The sequence below is a fragment of the Protopterus annectens genome, chromosome 10.part0 (genome assembly GCF_019279795.1).
Source record: "Protopterus annectens isolate FY-2018-M chromosome 10.part0, PAN1.0, whole genome shotgun sequence".
Taxonomy (NCBI): Eukaryota; Metazoa; Chordata; order Ceratodontiformes; family Protopteridae; genus Protopterus; species Protopterus annectens.
This window is the reverse complement of record NC_056744.1, coordinates 84,739,296-84,757,354: the sequence shown is the minus strand read 5'-3', so window position 1 is coordinate 84,757,354 and position 18,059 is coordinate 84,739,296. Positions and strand designations below refer to the sequence as shown.

General features: G+C 40.1%; 1 long non-coding RNA gene across 1 annotated transcript in view; it reads left to right on the top strand.

The window, feature by feature from the left end:
- Positions 1-489: 489 nt before the first annotated feature.
- The window catches only part of LOC122812777, a 33,249-nt gene continuing 15,679 nt past the window's right edge, over positions 490-18,059 (top strand). The window contains exons 1-2 of the long non-coding RNA XR_006366555.1: positions 490-842; positions 8,248-8,486. This is a non-coding gene — a long non-coding RNA (uncharacterized LOC122812777). The remainder of the gene's footprint in view (positions 843-8,247; positions 8,487-18,059) is intronic.

Below are 18,059 nucleotides of genomic sequence, written 5' to 3'. Positions count from 1 at the left end.
TGTTTGTTGAATTTCTGAGAATTTCCCCTACTCTTTTACACAGAAAGTGTGTGCTTTCATTTCAGAATTAAAGCAAAGTAAAGGATTCAGGAACAGAAAGTATTTCAGGGTTTCAGATTCACTGAAAAGTTTGCCAAACACAATGTTTAGTCTCTTTGTTAGGGTAGATAATCACAATAATGTTTCATTTAGCAGTGTAAGCCTTCTTTTTTGGTTCAGCAAAGGTGACAGCATGGTCAGTGTTGAATTCAAATGACCTAGAGAGGCTGCAGACCTGTAATTATGAGCAATCAAGATAGTATGAGATGGGAGAGCTGTCAAATAGGACTGCTCCACTATCCCACTCGTGTGTGTGTGTGTGTGTGTGTGTGTGTGTGTGTGTGTGTGTGTGTGTGTGTGTGTGTGTGTGTGTGTGTGTGTGTGTGTGTGCGCGTGTGTATATACAAAAGACGGTTGCACTGAAGGCATGCAAGACAGAACAGGAAGCAAAGCAGTTGCAGATTTCCTGTAAAAACATATATAGTTATACGAATGCTGCATTAATGTATCAACTTTGGGAGCAGTAGACTATCAGGAAATGGGCCTGGACTTTCTGGAAATATGTGTCAGATGATAGCAGTCCAGCTAGCTGTTTCAGGTACCAATGTATATGAACATCTGTGAAGTAATGCACATCTCTGTTAGAAGACAGAAGAAACAATCCGCAACTCATACCATCCTGTGAGTGAAGGACTGCGGTTTCACCAGCATGAACAAGGAGTGGCTATTAGAGTTACAGCCACAAAAATAATTTGTACCAAGCCAAAGATGACGAAATAGATGCCAAATCTACCATCAAAGGGGTATGTACTGACCTCCATATATGTTTCTTTTCCTTCTGCAGAACCAGCTTAATGCTGCACCTAATCAACTTATATGCTCTGTGGGGCACAGTATATCATCCCTAGGCTAGGCAAGAGTCCTAAGGTCCATTTGTTCCCCAACAGTGAGAGTTGGGTGATACTGAACAGGACAATTTGCTGGTCCTGCAGAGTGACCTACCCCCCCCCCCCCTCCATCGTAGAGCACTCCAACTCCCTTGCAGTAGCTCTCTGAACCTCATTGCATGCTGCCTGATAAATACATATTGTTCCATATCTAGCAGGAATATGCCCATAGCATTACTTTATTCAAGTATGTCTCACTCCATAATTTTACACAGAATACTGGTCAGGCAGACAGACCTAAAAATATCTGAATCTGATGCATTCACCTCACCATGTAAAATGGTATGAGTACAGCCTGTCACAACAGAACAGAAGTATGCCCACATATTAAAATTGTGTTTAATATAATTGACAGGGATTTGGTTAGGTTTTCCTTAAGCATGTATATTCAGCCACCAGATATGTTGTCTGGTTCCATGAAATTTGAGCTTTTGATTTTAACTGTGGTTGTAGTTATTACATCTGGATATATAAAGGATGCCCCCCACCGATATATAGCACCCTGACCTATGCCTTTACTTATCATAAAGTCTGCAAAAGTGTTTCTGCGACTATGTTTAGTATCATCTGTGACTGGATGAAAACCTCACTGTTCATAAATAATGTATTATTAACAAATGTTTTCATTCAGTTTTTCTAATTTAGTTAAACAACACAATATTTTAGCCTCCAAAACCAAGATGAGTTCATAAACAGGTATTGAAATTTGGTAAGGTGACTAATTAGTTTTTATACATCAGCAAGGATTCAGCAAGATGTACTTCAAGGCAACAAATATTTTGCAGTGCATGGAGACATTAATAACTAAGCATGGATATACTGCATGAGTTGGCAGATTGCTGCACTTTAAGGATATACAACATGAAGTGGGCTTCTGTATGGTTCTCACCCAAGCTTTACACATGCTCTTGCCCACCATTAACACTGTTCACCTTGCATAACACTGAGAAATGCCACTGTCCATACTAAATGTATAGCCTCCAGTACTTTAGTAGTCTTGTGCAACCCTGTCCTGCTGTGTATGGCCAAACCAAGCTACCTTGTCACATAGCTAGCCCACTTTAACCATGTTCACTGTTCTTCAACTATGCTCACTCTTCCTAGGTGTCCTGCAAGGGACAGATGGCAAAGGTTAGACAAGTTTAGGTCCTTGGGGAATAATGGGCTGTGACAGGCACTCAGGGGTGATGCCTGCAGGAGAGATGGGGAGGGGGGTGCTCACCAGTCCCAACAAGACTGCACGTGAAACACAGTGGTCAATAACATCAGTGCTTAGGGTTGTAAGAATTACACAACCCAACAATGTCAGAAGAAAGTCAATGACATGATACAATGAGCCTCACAGAAAGCATGCAGCATAACAGCTGACATGTCTGCAGTTAAGAGGAGGGTCACCTGGTGAATCTGGGAATCTTGAGGCAATGTTACAACTGCCTCATGTACACAGACAACCCTCTCCTCCTCCCAACAAATTCCAACACATGTGAGAGATGCAACCATATAGCCAAACTGGAGGCTAAGCTCTCTCAACTCAGTACTGGCGTAACCAGTCAGGAGGAGAAGAAAACCACACTCACTACAATTCCAGTCTCACATAGACCTACCACGACAGCAAATCAAACACATAAACACACAAAAACATACTCGGAGGCTCTAAATAAAAATCTGCCTAAGCAGCAGAGACCTCCAAAGCAGACACTCAAGCAACCGCTACCCCAAAACAAAACACGTGCAACACATAGCTCACAAAGCCAGTGTGACGAACAGTCACAGCCCTTAAGGCTAAACAACACACCTGATACACTTGTAATAGGTGACTCTATCGTCAGGCACACTGACGTCCCGCTCACCAGGCTGAACAAGGAGAAGGTCACGGTGAGCTGCCTGTTGGTTGCTAGGATCTGCCACATAACACAAGCACTCAAGTCACTCCAAGGCAAGTACAAATATGACTCAGTCATTGTCCATGCTGGTGTGAATGACCTGAGATGTACCTCCCTGGACTACATGAAAAGAGACATAGAGGCGCTCTCTGAGCATGTAGCCCAGGCCGGTATGACCCTGACCTTGAGTAGCATCTTACCCTCACAAAGAATGATGCCACAATATGAAGACAAGATGATCAATTTCAACAATTGGTTTAAGTATTGGTGTCACTCAAAGGGGATCCAATGCCTGTCAGCCTGGGATGACATGCTCGACAAGCCACGATGCTTCGCTAGGGATGGCTTGCACCTGTCACCCCTAGGCTTTTGGATATTGGCAAAGGCTCTTGCTACCCCCATAGTGCCTTTTTTAGGCAAGGCTCAAAAGACAAACCCACCTCCATAGGTATCACAAGGGATAAGAAACTAAGAGTAATGCTACTCAACGCCAGAAGTCTAAACCTCAAGATGCACGCATTTGAAACTCTCCTTAGCATGGAGAACATCGATATCTGTGCAGTAACAGAAGCCTGGTTCAAGGCTCCCGAGAGCACCCCAGCACTACCAAGTTATACCTCATACCATGCTTTTCGGCCCCAAAACTTGGACCGAACCACAAAAGGAGGGGGAGTATCAATATTCGTCAAAGATACCCACACCTCCAGGTTGGTGGCACAGCACGAAGCATCAGAGACTATCCATGTGCAACTAATAGTGGGTAAAACTGCCTTCCAGTGTATAGCCTGCTACAGACCACCCTCCCAAACCCAGGAACCCCACTCGGCCTTCCTGAGAACACTGGAAAATATGAAGGTCTCTCCAAACACCATTATATTGGGCGACTTCAACTACCTAAACATAGACTGGGAGCATTACTCTAGCTCCAACACCCTAGCCCAAAGGTTCCTAGAATTTATAAACTCAAATGCTATGGAACAACTTGTTATCACTCCCACAAGAGGGGAAAACATACTGGACCTGATCATCACCAACATGGGGACTCTATGCTCCAGACCAGAAGTGTATCCCTCACTGGTAAGATCAGACCATAAACTAATCTCACTGGATATTCACATCCCGACTCCACCCCCTGCCCAGAAAACCACAGTGAAAAACTTCTCTAAAGCAAATTTCACACTCCTCAAAACCTAGGTGGAATCCTTCAAAGCCCCCGGGCCTGCGGAAAATACAGCCCAGACCGCAGAATCCTTTATAAACGCATTCTATGAGCACCTTCAGGAATGCATGGATCATGCAATCCCAAATAAAACCAAGACCCAATCCTCCAAAGGCAGACATCCTGTCTGGTTAACCCCAGCCATAAACAAACTATACAATAGAAGGAGGAGGAAGCTACTACATGATAGAGCAAAATCCCAAAAAGGGAAGGCATCTCTGATCAGTATTAGCAAAAAAACTACGGGCATTCATAAAATCGTCTAAGGCCAGCTTCGAGAGAAAAATTGCACAGGACACTAAGGATAATCACAAGGCTTTCTTTAGTTATGTTAGGAACCTGGGTGGGAATTCCCAGATATGCTCAGAATTAGTCCAAAATGACAAAAAATACACCGAACCCACAGTCATTGCCAACATCCTAGCTGACAGGTTCAGCGCAAACTTCTCCCCCCCTCCCCACCAAAAGGGCAAATATCTATCCCAGCAGAGTGCTGCCCCCCTGACATCTCAGATGCTCAGGTAAGAGCCGCCTCTCCAAAGCAAAAACACAGCATCAATGGGACCAGATGGTGTCCTGGGCTGCGTCCTACATGAACTCCAAGAAGAGCTAAACCCAAACATAAAACTACTGTTCAATCTCAGCCTTACTACAGGATATGTACCCAAAGAGTGGTGTACAGCAACAGTGGTCCCTCTCCACAAAGGTGGTGTCTCAACGGATCCTGGAAACTATCTCCCCATAAGCCTGACTAGCTTGGTCTGCAAAGCTATGGAATGGATCATCATGGACCTCATAAATAAAGATATTGGGGACCTACAGACACTGGATCCTACCCAGTTCGGCTTTGTTAAGGGCAGATCCTGCCTCTTAAACCTGGTCGATTTCTTTGAAACAGTTACCAACGCCATTGACGAGGGGAAGGTGGTCCACACAGCCTACCTGGACCTCGCAAAAGCCTTTGATACAATACCCCACTCAGGCATTATAGATAAGCTCACCAGCTTAAATATAAACCCCTATGTCACTAGATGGGTTGCAAACTGGCTAAAGGACAGAACCCACATGGTTAGAATTGCTGGAGCCATGTCAGACTCCAAACCAGTTACAAGTGGAATCCCACAAGGCTCAGTCCTGGGACCTCTCTTGTTCGGTATATATTTCTCAGAGGTACAGGCCAACATGGAAGGACTGTGGCTGACCAAGTTCGCAGATGACTGCAAACTGGGCGCCATAATCGACTCTCCAGCCGACACAAGCATCCTCCAAAAGGGCCTCATAGAAACAGACAACTGGTGCCAGAGCCATGGCCTCAAACTAAATGCCAAAAAGTGTATAGTCATCCCCTTTGGCAAAAATAAAGTGCCCACAAATTACCACATAGGTGGTAATCCATTAAGTACAGAAGAAGTAATTAGGGACCTGGGGACCCAAGTTGATAGCAATCTCTCATTTGACAACCACGTGGCCAAAGTGGTTAGAAAAACATTTTATATAGCCCACCTAATCATGAAGGGATTCACATCTAGATCAGGGGAGGTCATCATGCCTCTTTACTCATCCCTCATCAGGCCCATAATTGAGTACAATGCCCCTTTTGGGATGTACCTTACCAGACACCTGCAGCAACTGGAAAGACCCCAAAAGTACCTCACCAAGAGGATCAAAGGGCTCAAACAGATGCCATATGCTGCCCGGTTAAAGAAACTCCAGCTCTACTCAGTGGCATACCGCCTGCTCAGAGGCGATCTGTGCCTGATGTATAAAGCCATGTCCAACCCGGAATTAATGGACATGCTGCACCTCAGAAAATCCTAATCCCATCGAGCTACATGCTCGAGAGACTTGAACCTCAGCACTGAAATAAATAGGACATGCTGGAGGGACAGATTCATAACCTAGAGGCTCCCTTCACTCTGGAATAAAATCCCAGTCCAGGTTAGGCAGAGTCCCTCATTGACTCTCTTCAAGAGGAATCTTGATGAGTGGATGGGAGATCGTAAGTTTACCCCGGATATCACTTCTGTGTCACTGTTAGACAGAGGCACAGTATACTAACCTCGAAAAAGGGCATAGCAAAATTAATTTAAAATGGGTGGCGAAAGCCAAACATACTCTGGCTAGGCTTATAAATGCCCTAGGGCAGATAGCCTAGTATGAACCTATGAACCTTCCAGTGCAAGGCTCATGGATGATGAGACATTCCCAACATCCCTGTAAGGAGATGATGATGATGGTGATGGCATGCTTATCATACTAGGTGACACGAACACCAGTCTGGGAGGGAGCAAACATTACAGTTTAGCAGCTATAACACATATAATATGTGGCAATTCTGCACAGGCTGATACTAGGGAGCACACAATGACCACTGTATATTTCGTCCCTAGGCACCTTGAGTGTTCAGACTCAGGGGACCACCAGCATAAGTATGTGCATTTTGTTTGTCTGCATCTGTCCAATTAACATTTGCATGCACACCACAGGACCTCACATGCTGTAGAGACAGTCATCATCACTCTGTTTTCTCTTGTACTGTGTACACACAGAACAGGCCATTACTATGATGACAACTGCAAAGGCTGAGGAAGGACAACAGGTTAATGTCAACACCTGCACAAGGTATGATAATGATGCCAACCTTCAGACGGAGTTACAGTCTCAAGCCAGATTGACAATGTCTGTCTCCTTCTTGGGTGGTCCTATAACCATTGCCCAGGGTGGTAGTATGGCCTCACTCACACGTCCTCTGCAGGAAGCACAGCATGGCATATACACCCCTATCAAAGGAGACACCCTGTGGCCAAGAGCACTACCATTACTTCCCCTGAGGCTATGTTGGTAGGTGAGTGCTCTATCTTGGGAATGTGCATATACACTATACAACAGCCTGGCAAGGATTCTTCACACTATCCAGTGTCACAGTCTGCTCCGGATATGTAGTCAACTCTTGGCATCAATCAGGGTACTGTCGTCCTGCTATATCTGGCCATTAAAGTGGCCACAACGCATGGGCATGTAGTAGCTCCATCAAGTGGTGCACAGAAGAAATTGTGTATGGCACTGATTTTGCCCTCCTTGTGACCTCCATCTCTTTCTCCATTGACTGCATTTCCCCCACCATTAGGATCTGTAGGCAGCCAGGCATCCCCAGGCACCTGTGCAAATGATGATGGTTGTGACCAACACTACCACTCCTTTTGTGTGAAGTGAATATGCCCGATGTATAGTGTGACTTAGCTGTCCACTGCCCAGAATAGGCTGTACATAACACTTCACACATCAGTTTATTCTGTGTGACACCATGCTTGAGGTGGACGAGATGTTGCCATTTCTCCTGTGCTAACATACACTGTGCCAACTGTCTGGTGATGTGGTTCAGCCCCTGCTGGTACTGCCGTCTGGGTTACTTCCTTCCTTATTATTATAGGGTGTAACATATAGCATGCTACAAAGATCTTGCAGACTGTGTCAAAGGCATACTGAATTCTCCTCCAGAAAAGTCATGGCAGCGAAAATAGGTTTTAACCAGGCCAAATATTTACTTCATTATATTCCTGGATTGCGCATTGGTGGTATTATACTGATCTTCAGCCACACTTTGCAGGTTTCACATGGACATCATCATCAAAGCTCTGGGTTATCCTGCATCATATGCAACACAGTTTGGATATACAAGGAGGTTGTAAGGTAGGTACGCATACTGCATGCAACTGTAGAAAAGTGAGTGCACCCGTGCGCCTCAACTTACCTACAAGGTAGCTCTATGGAATGTACCTGAGCAGGAAAGAGTGATATAGATGAACTGTATGCCATACATGGGAGTAATGGGTGTTATTAGGGTGCTGTGCATATTCACTGGTAAAGGGACCCTCTGCAATGCACCGTACCCAGTAGTTGATGGAATGATAACCCTTCCTTTTGATATAATGCTCTCTGTTGTCACCAGGTGGGGTCTTTTTTCCAAGTGTGCACAATTTATGGTTCCCAATACTTCTGAGAGGCAGATAGTATCATAAAAGCCATGCATAGTAGTGACTCTGTCTCCAATGCCTTGTGGAAAGAACAGATATGGTCAATATGTGCCAACAATTTATCAAGGAAAGTTTTGACTGTTTTACATAAAATACTCAGTGTCCCCCATCTTTGTCTGTTGTAGGTCCCTAAAGCAAGAATTGTAAGGGCTGCACATACCTTAATATCCAGTGACATGGGAAGACCACACAATCCTTCACATCCAGTTTATGGGCCATACAGTTCAACTAATATTTGATTGATGTCTTGATCCACATGGAACTGATCTTGGAGCTGCTGATCCATCATCTAATGTGGTACCAGCCTGCATTTGTATCACCACTGATAGCGCTGCATTCCACCATAAACAGACACTATTGACTGGTAATGACACTAATACTTAACAATTACTTCTGCACAAATAATGCTCCCACTCTCAGAATTATAGCCTGTGCAGCTCTGGCAATTTCAGTGTCTTTTTGCCTTTATAATCAAAGGTAATGGATTGCATACCTTTGTGGTTGATGACTGTTAATGGTGACCTGCTTTCAGCACTCTTTTATTTGCATCTCATTATGCATGCATTACACTGTGCTTCTTCATTTGCATGTCATTATATGATCATTTGCATGCCCCTCTTTTCATACCTTTTCACTCACTGCCTGCAGTGCTTCTGAGTCCTCTGAATTGTTGCCTAGCTGCTCATTCAGTGCAAGGCCACACTGCGAACTACACAAAATGAATACCAGCCATTAATTCATTTGAAATTGTTTTTCTGTCTGTGGTAATTCCTGAAAATAAATTAGTACCTATTTTTCTGTTTTATATCTTACTTATTTTCTGTTTCAATTAAAGGAGTTTTTCACTGACTTAACCTTTATATTTATGTCTTAATGGTATAGACTCATAAATACAGAAATCTGTAATATCAAAGAACTCACCAATAGTATCCTGACTGGATTTATATGGGTTACTGATGACAGTTATCACAGTCAGTTTTACTGCATCATAATTTCTACTAGCAAAGTATGGGAAATATGCTTTATTTATGACTATGATTTACTCAGGTTAAAGATGCTGAAATCGTGATCTGTGTTAATTACAGAAAGTATAATCATGGGTGGGGAGCAGAAAAAGCTTCAGTTTATCAATATGAAATCTAAGATACTGTCAGCATTACCTAGATTTTATGCTATTTGTCCCAAACTGTTAATACGAACGTAACCTATTAAAGAACAAGCATATTTATCAAATACTGAGTAGTTTACCTTGTCATTGTTTGGGGGTAAAATTCCCCCATGAGTTATATATTTTCAAATACTGTGATATTCTAGAATTTATTCAGGAAATCCTCATGTTCTGCAGGGGACACAAATGGTGTACTGTAGGTCTCAATATTATATTTAAAATATATATATATCTATTTTTGTTTAGCAATTTATAGCTCTGAGCTGTTCTCAGGCCTCCTGGCTTTTAGGAGTTCTGTTACAGCTACTGAGACAACAGCACCACCTACCCCATCAGATTTTGATAACAAAAGGAGTTAAAGTCTTGAATTTCTGACATGCATTTTGGATCTTTAAACTAGAATTCATTAAAATACAGATATCAACATCTTCCCAGCAGGGTTTACTATAAAAAGGGCGATCGGACTTTGTTCGATTTATGTTAGTCCAAATGCCCAATTCGATAGTATTGAAAGAACGAAAAAAATGTTGAAATGCACAACACCGAATGCACTACACATTTGCTGCTGTGCATTTCAACATTTTAATGCAGATCGGGAAATGTACCCTTTCCCTCACTGTAGTGCAATCTCTTAGTTTGTATATATATATATATATATATATATATATATATATATATATATATATATATATATATATATATATATATATATATATATATATATATATATATATATATATATATATATATATATATATATGTGTGTGTGTGTGTGTGTGTGTGTGTGTGTAGTAGGGGGTGTGGTGACACAGCCCCCCCACATGGGGGGGTGCAAGGGGGCTTGCCCCCCTGCAAAAACGTTCTTTACTGTGTTTTGCAGGACACTGCACCTTCTGGAAATGTGGAGAATATTCAAAAAATGTCAAATTCAAAATTCTCCATTTCCGCGTTCAACATTTTTTGTAGTCGTTCTTTTGTTTTTTCACTTCTTTAGTTTGGGAATATGATAACTCACACAAGGTCCGATTGCACAACTAAACCTCCCAGCAGAAAAGGATTCTTAATCACTGATTTCATTGCTGAGAGTTAGATCCTTTAGCAAAGTTGCCTTTATCTCTCACATTTTTATTTTGAAAATGTTAAAGCTTGCTGTTTTAGAATCTGAAAAAGTTGAAAGAAGAAACTCCAGGGATGTAAAATTTACTCTCCGGTGAATCAAGGGAAGCCATTTGGGTGCAAAGCAGTCTATCCTACTACATAACTCATTCGTACAATGTGATAAGAGGATTCAGCAAAGCATGTGTGTTTTCCCCATGTTTGCTAGAGTGTTTAATAGACCCACTATATTCTGATGTCTATTCAAAAAGAAGACCCTCTAACACAAATAACAGCCATATTATAATTATCCTTAATTCTTACAGCTTGGATGAAATGTCTCTGGTGCCTGCCAGATACAATGTTGTCACAACCTCCTTGCAAAGTCCAGTGAGGTATGTGATTTTAATGTTTTATACACGATGAGGTCAGCAGTGACAATTATAATATTTTTGTTTTTGCCAGGTAGTACTGTCTGCTCCACAAAATTTTAAGTCTGGCTGAATTTTAATGCCAGGAATTTTGATATTATGGCATGACTATGGATTTTTTTCTTCTTGCCATAAGCTCAATTAAACTGGAACCTCATATTACAGCAATGTTCTTTCCCTCTTTTTACAGCATAGCCTTGATGTGGAAGTATGCAGTGGTGGCTGGTGACTTCAAATCAAAGGGGGGGGGTCGCAGTAGACAGCTGAATGGGTGGGGCCAACAGGAGGGGTGTGGCCAACCAGAAAGGGGTGGGGCTATGCTCAAAACCACAAAAACTGGAACTTTAATTAAATACGCTGCCCTGGGTACCAAACCATTATTATGAGAGTCCAATCAAGACAAAATGAAGTGTAGAAGAAAAAATATTTCAATGTATTGGCTACATGACAGCTTACTTAATGTTTAGATAGAATCAAAAAGGTTGTGAGGCATGAAAAAATAAATTACTTTTTAAATACATTACTGGAATGCCAGTCGAAATCAAGTATAAAAAAACAAGCAGCACTCAACTCAAACCAGTTCTCATTGCACTGCAGTTCTATTTATAATTTATATTCAGCTTTATAAAATTACCAAGTAACATGCTAAAAATTGCAATCTCTGTGATACCCCCACTTGTAAAAATGTTTCTTTTCCAAAAAAGACCTGCTGTCTAACAACTATCTACTTGTTTCATGGGGGAAAACATGATCAAGGTAAAAAATGAACAGCAAACAAGAAACAAGCTCAAGATAAATTGATTAACGGATTACTGCACATGTTATGGACTACACATGATAGATTGCATTCTGTTTAGTTTATGGGTAAAGCCTGCAAAGATGACTGCAAGTCTCCAACAAATGTAATGAGCTTCTGAAAATACTGTAATCCTGTCCTTTATTACAAATCTGTCATATGCATTTCAATACCTAAGGCTTATACGTTATCCAGTTATGTAAATATTCTCTGCATGGCAACAACAAAAAAGCTTTCAGTGTTAGTAATTCTTTAACAGTATGCTTATTAAAGCTTACTTGCATCTTATAATCTCAGACAAGCTTACCTGATGGTCATTAAAGCATTGCTACTTAAACACAGAACAATAGGCACTGCAACAGCATGTGTTTTCTGAATAAGAAGCATAAATCAACAGTATAAGAATATGATAGAAAATCAGAACATTCTGCAAAATCAAGGACAGATGAAAAGCCACTATAATACTTGTGTCGACCTTGGATGGGAGGACACTCTGCACACTTACACTGCATAACTGCTCCTTTCCTTGCTTGAACACATCCAAAGTCACTGCATGGGGTGTGGGGTGTAACAAGTATGTCACAATTTGAAATGTCTCTGGCTGACAGTGATGGCCCTGACACATCTGTCATAGCTCTCAACCTCAGAGCAAGAAATTTGGACAAAGCCATACATAGAAGTGGGACAAAGACCCAAAAATAAGGAACATTTTTAAATATTGCTCTTAAAACTTGGAAAGATAATAGAATAGTAGGTTTTGCATTAATATGAATTTTCTGAAGGGTATAAAATCTGAAACTCAAATGTCTATCATTATTTTCTAACTTTAGTCTTTAATGATTTGCCACTAATTTGCCAGAAAACCACAATTTTATGAAAAATGAACCAAAATGAGATGCAAAAATATAACATAGCCACACAATACAGCTGGGAATCTGTCAAAGATGGGGCACTTTTTAATATTAGTACTGTTAACTTGAGCAGCTGACAAAATAAGAGAATCTACCTGCATTTCTGAAATAAAAGTAATCTATAACTCTGATCATTACAATTATTTATTAATTGTAAACCCTCAACATTTTCTTCCAAAATTGCCATTTTGAGGAGGGATTATAAGGGGGAGAGCAGCATTTTGAGCCAAAACCATGGACAGTTGAGAGGTTTGGATATGCCTAATTCTATAAAGTGATTTATTTGTGCGTGCTCTCAACCTCTTAATGCAGGAAATCTGGACAAGGCCATTGGGGGAACATGCAAACAGTACTAAAAATTGCTCTTGTATAAACTTAGCTAGTTGATAGAATAACAGATCTTGCTTTAGCATGCATTTTTCTGAAGGGTATGAAGTCTGAAACTCAATGTCTGTCATTATTTAGTGACGTCATTCCTAAATGATTTCCCTGTAAACTACAAATGATATGAGGAACAAACCAAAAATAAGAAGCAAAAATCTATTCATTCTGCAAAAATCTGGATAGTTCAGGGGTATAATTCGCCGGGGCTGTCTGAGTTTGCCGCCCTTCCCCCCCTCACAAAATCATGTTCAAATGGAGCCTCCCCTCTGCAACCATTCCAATGTCCCATTACTTAGCTATTTCGCCCCATTTACCATAAACACTGTAATGTGCATAATGCTTTACTTCTACGATGATTTGGATTTCATTTGAAAGTTTTATTTTACATTTTACAGCACAAACACTAATAGACATCTGCTAAACAAAACAATGCAGTCTCATAATGAAAGTAGACTTAGCATTAAAACTTCTCTGCCCTTGAAACTCACATTCATTGAAACAGCATTGAAACCCACATTCAAAGAAAATACATTTGGCCAGTGGCAGATAAAGATTAACTTTGGGCTGTTTTCAAATCATAGGCCCCTTGCACACGAAACATACATGTATTCTTTGATACACCTTCCTGATTGTATTAAATTATATCCCTTGTATAATACAGTACAGTTGTTGGACAGTGTTTTAAATTTGTTTTGACAATTTTTCCAGTAAACAATGAAACAAAATGAATGCACCAATAATGATAAAACTGCCCAATTCAGAACATTTCCATCATAAAAGTTTACTCAAACTTCTACAATCCACCAGTATCAGTAAGTATGCACAATCTCTGCAGAAGTAAAAGTCATCTAAATAATTCCACATTAAAGAGATCTGTAACTAATGAAGAGGTTGCTGCTAGCAAACAACTTTATATTTGATTGTTTCATTTACAAATAAAGTGCCTGGTGCCCTTGAGGAAAAAATTGCCTATGTTGCATTAAAAAAATGATAAGCTAGTAATATTGCAACTTATAATTTGAATGTGTTCAGGATCAGTGCACCGTTTCATCTTTGTCCAACTTTTGATATATTATGAGTATTTTACTGTGGCGGTTATTAAATCACTATGCAACATAACTATGCAAACAGAGTAGAAGATATATACAGATAGAATCAATCATATCTCTCAGGTGTCCCTGATTTTTAGGACATCCCTGATTATGCCAGCAAATGTTGGGAACCTCAAAAATTGTGTGATTTGGTGGTAAAATATGGGGTTTAAAGTCATTATATAATTCAAGGCATGAGAGTTACAATCGAAAATTAACACAAGTTTTCATGCATACTTAACTTTCTACAGTAAATGTTTAATTCACTCACAAGGTTTAACCATCTGATCTTCTTACCATTTGCGAAGAGATTACAGTAACTGTAAGATGCCCTTTGGAGTTCCAAAACTACAGTACACTTGACCAAGAAGGATCAAGTTTCTGTGTACCAGGAAAGGTGAAATATTGAAAAAGTAAAACTGCTACAACAAGCCGTCATGCTTCTATATGCAGCAGACATAATTGCATGGTTCATATATGTAGTTTCTTCTGTCATCATTCATCTCTGTATTGTGTACCTTCCTCTACTAAAATACACTTTGTTGTGTTTTTTCTGACTCTGCATTCAGCTCAGATAGCTTTCCATCTTTGCATTCTGCTCAGACCCTCAGTTCATTAGTACATTTCCAGCACACAGTGGTAGTTGTTAAGATGGTGTCCCAATGCCCTCATGAACAGCAGCCCTACCTTTTACCACTTCCCCATACCTAGACTCATATTACTTGTATTATTTAGAATCCCTCACAACCATAATTCCTTTATAAACTTCACTCCACAACTTAACTACAACCATCACAGACTACAGCTATGTACAGTATTATCAAAATATATAGTAATTTAGCCCCTTGCTATTTTTAGCATATCATTTAATGTCACATATTTAGTAAATATTGTATTGCACATACTACCAACAAAAGAATGTATTCTAGTGTAGTCACAATCTTTTTCAGCTGTGGCAGTCAATCACGTCTGGCGAACGAAGTTAGGAAGTCAGTCGTCAATTAATAAAATCCACAACCGCAAACGAGTTAATAAATTCACTTAACTGGCTGCAACTGTTTGCTTCTCGCTCTTTTCCCAGGACATAAAGCCCGGGAAGAGAGTGAGAACCATTCAGCAGCTATTCAGCCCATCCACATCACGTACGTGCCTGCGGACGTGGCAGTCCGAGCCCCTTCCAATTCTATGCGGTTACAAACCGCATAGACTGCTGGGCATCACATTGATGCTTTCACTCGTAAATCTGGACTGTTTTTACTGCAGGCTGGAGTGGATTTATTATTTTATTTAGTGAAACAAAACTTTTTTTTTTAAAACCCAGAACTCGAACTGCGCAAAATACGCATGTTCGCAGAAGAGTCAGTCAGAGGAAAGCAGCCGGCTGAGCTTAAGAAAGACAGTAAATAATAAACAAATTAATTATTTATTGTAGAAAGTTGTTTTTTCTTTTTTCTTGCTGGGGGGGGCTGCAGTCCTGCAGTTCGATGGAATGAGCCACCCCTGGAAGTATGTATCCTGCAACAATCGGGAAAAATTCCCTGAAATATCTCCATTTTAACATTCCTGTAAATATTACAGAAAACAATAATACCCCTTTGAAATGCCTTAATACCCTATAAAACCATAGAAAACAATAACAGTGTTACAAGACTGAAACTTTATTTTTATGTAATAAAGTAAAACTTAGTATTTTCAATTGGAAGATGGTATGATTTTTCCCACAAAATCAGTCTGTTCTGACAGTTGTATCTAGAAAGTCTTTATTTCCCCTGTATCCTTAAAGTAGCAGATTAGTTCCTTAAGCATTTCCTATTCCTGGCTCATTCACTAGTACCAGTGATTACTACAATGCCATATTGTGAAGGCCTATCCCTTGTACTAATTCAGCTTTAGTGTTCCTCCCACCTTATCTTCATATCCATTGGCTAGCCACACACTTCTATAACCCCCTTCCATTTCACTATTAAAAAATCTCCATTTACTGAGAGCACTTATTATTGTCCTACAGAGAGTCTATAAAAAACAAAAATAGAAATACAGGGTTTAATAACAAGGCTCTTATTATAAAACTTAAACATTTAGTGTCCCTTAGCTGGCCTTGACATGGAACACAGTGTCATCATTTCTCTTTTAAATAGAAAGACTCTAACTTCAGATTAGATTCAGAGACTTCATGAGCTAATGCTCACTGACAGAAGTTGGTTATCTCAGTTAGTGTAAGAACTGCCTCACGTATCTAGAAAATGCACGACACACTGACAAAGCCTTAGATATCTGTGAGACATGCTGTACTGACATTAAACACTCAACAGAAGTTCTGACTTGTGATCTTACACAAACTCATGCACATGCACACAATTTATTATATAGCAAGAGGTTGTGAAGAACGCAACTGCAAAAGTCTCAGCTGTACCTCAAAAAACATAACATATTACATATTACACATGATGAGGTACTTGATAAGAAAGTGCTCACCTTTTCTTTTAAGAAAATGTTTTATTTTTTTATTTTTTTTATTTATTTAACATTTGTTGACCGGGAATGTCCGACTAGGTTCCACAGAGCCTGTTTTCAGCGGAGGCCCGGGGAGAAATGCTCCAGATGCATGTCTTTGGAATGTGGGAGGAAACCAGAGTACCCGGAGGAAACCCACGCGAACACAGGGAGAACATGCAAACTCCACACAGAAGGCACCCCAGCCGAGAATCGAACCGGAGAACCTCTTGCTGTGAGGCGACAACGTTAACCGCTGCACCACTGTGCCGCCCATGTTATATTGAAGTTCACCAAGGTCAATTTATTAATTGCAGTTTACTTATGGGTCATGGTTAATTCTGTGCATTTAGGTAACCAGATGCGTTGCACAATAATTACAATTATAACAGAATAATTTGTTTGCAGCACCTTGTGATAATGTACATTACTAAAAAACATTTGTAAACTATAAATTATGTTTAAGAATGCTTAATTATTACAGAAGCTACAAACTACAAGATGGATGCACATAGATTATCCACAGGGTTCCTCAGAAACGTACTCCTACAATAATAATATTATTACAAGCGCCATACTCATCTATATTCAGGAAAAACTAATTGTAGAATTTGAACAGCAGTTAAAATGTCTTCCTTGTTGCTGTGTCCCGGGGTAAGAGGATTATTCTATATGTAAGATGTTCTTTAGAGGCCTGTACAGCAAATTGGTTCTAGACTTGTTGTAGGTAATGCCCAAATGTACTATCACCAAATCAATTTTCTGATTTCTAAACATCAGCCAGAAAAGTAGCATTGAAGAATGAGTTGCTGCTTGAGTTAGGACCCAAATAATTGACAGTTCAGGTGCACTGAAAGCAGTTTGCATGTGAGCATAAGTTGGGTCACTTCGAACCTGTAAATAAATTTGAAATAGCCAAACTTGCTCAATATAAGCAATAGCAGCCCCTAGTTTGCAAGAAAGAGTTGTCCAAAGATAAATTTTGTGAATCGGATAAAAGTGGATCCCCTACTGCACGTTTCTGGAATGATACAATATTCAATCCATTACAGCCTCCCTAATTCTTGTGATTATTATTATTATTGTTATTATTATTATTAATATTATTATTATTCTCAGCTAAAGCATCTTCTGTGTAGAGACATGCGTGAATGGGCGTACCTTTGTTGAAGGCTGTGCGTCAGGGATGGCAACCCAGTACGTAAAAATCTACTGCCAATCATTAGCAGACCGGAGTTCCGCTGTGGCGACCCCTAACCAGGAAAAGCCGAAAGATACAACAACATTATTATTATTATACTGTATGGACTGCTGCAATTAATTTTCAAAATCAGGAAAAACATGTTTGTTAAGCATTTTTCTAATGTCAGAAAGATGCTTAACAAAATTTTGTTAAACACTTCTAAGCACTGTTAAGTTTACTCTCAAGCTACAGTGTAACAATGGCCAGTGCCCAAGTAGAACAGTGGCAAAACCTAAAACAGTTTAAAAGCTGTTAAATACTTCAGTCTGCAATACTTTAAAAAAAGTGTGGCAGAACAAAGTGTCTAATAGCATTTAACGCTGCT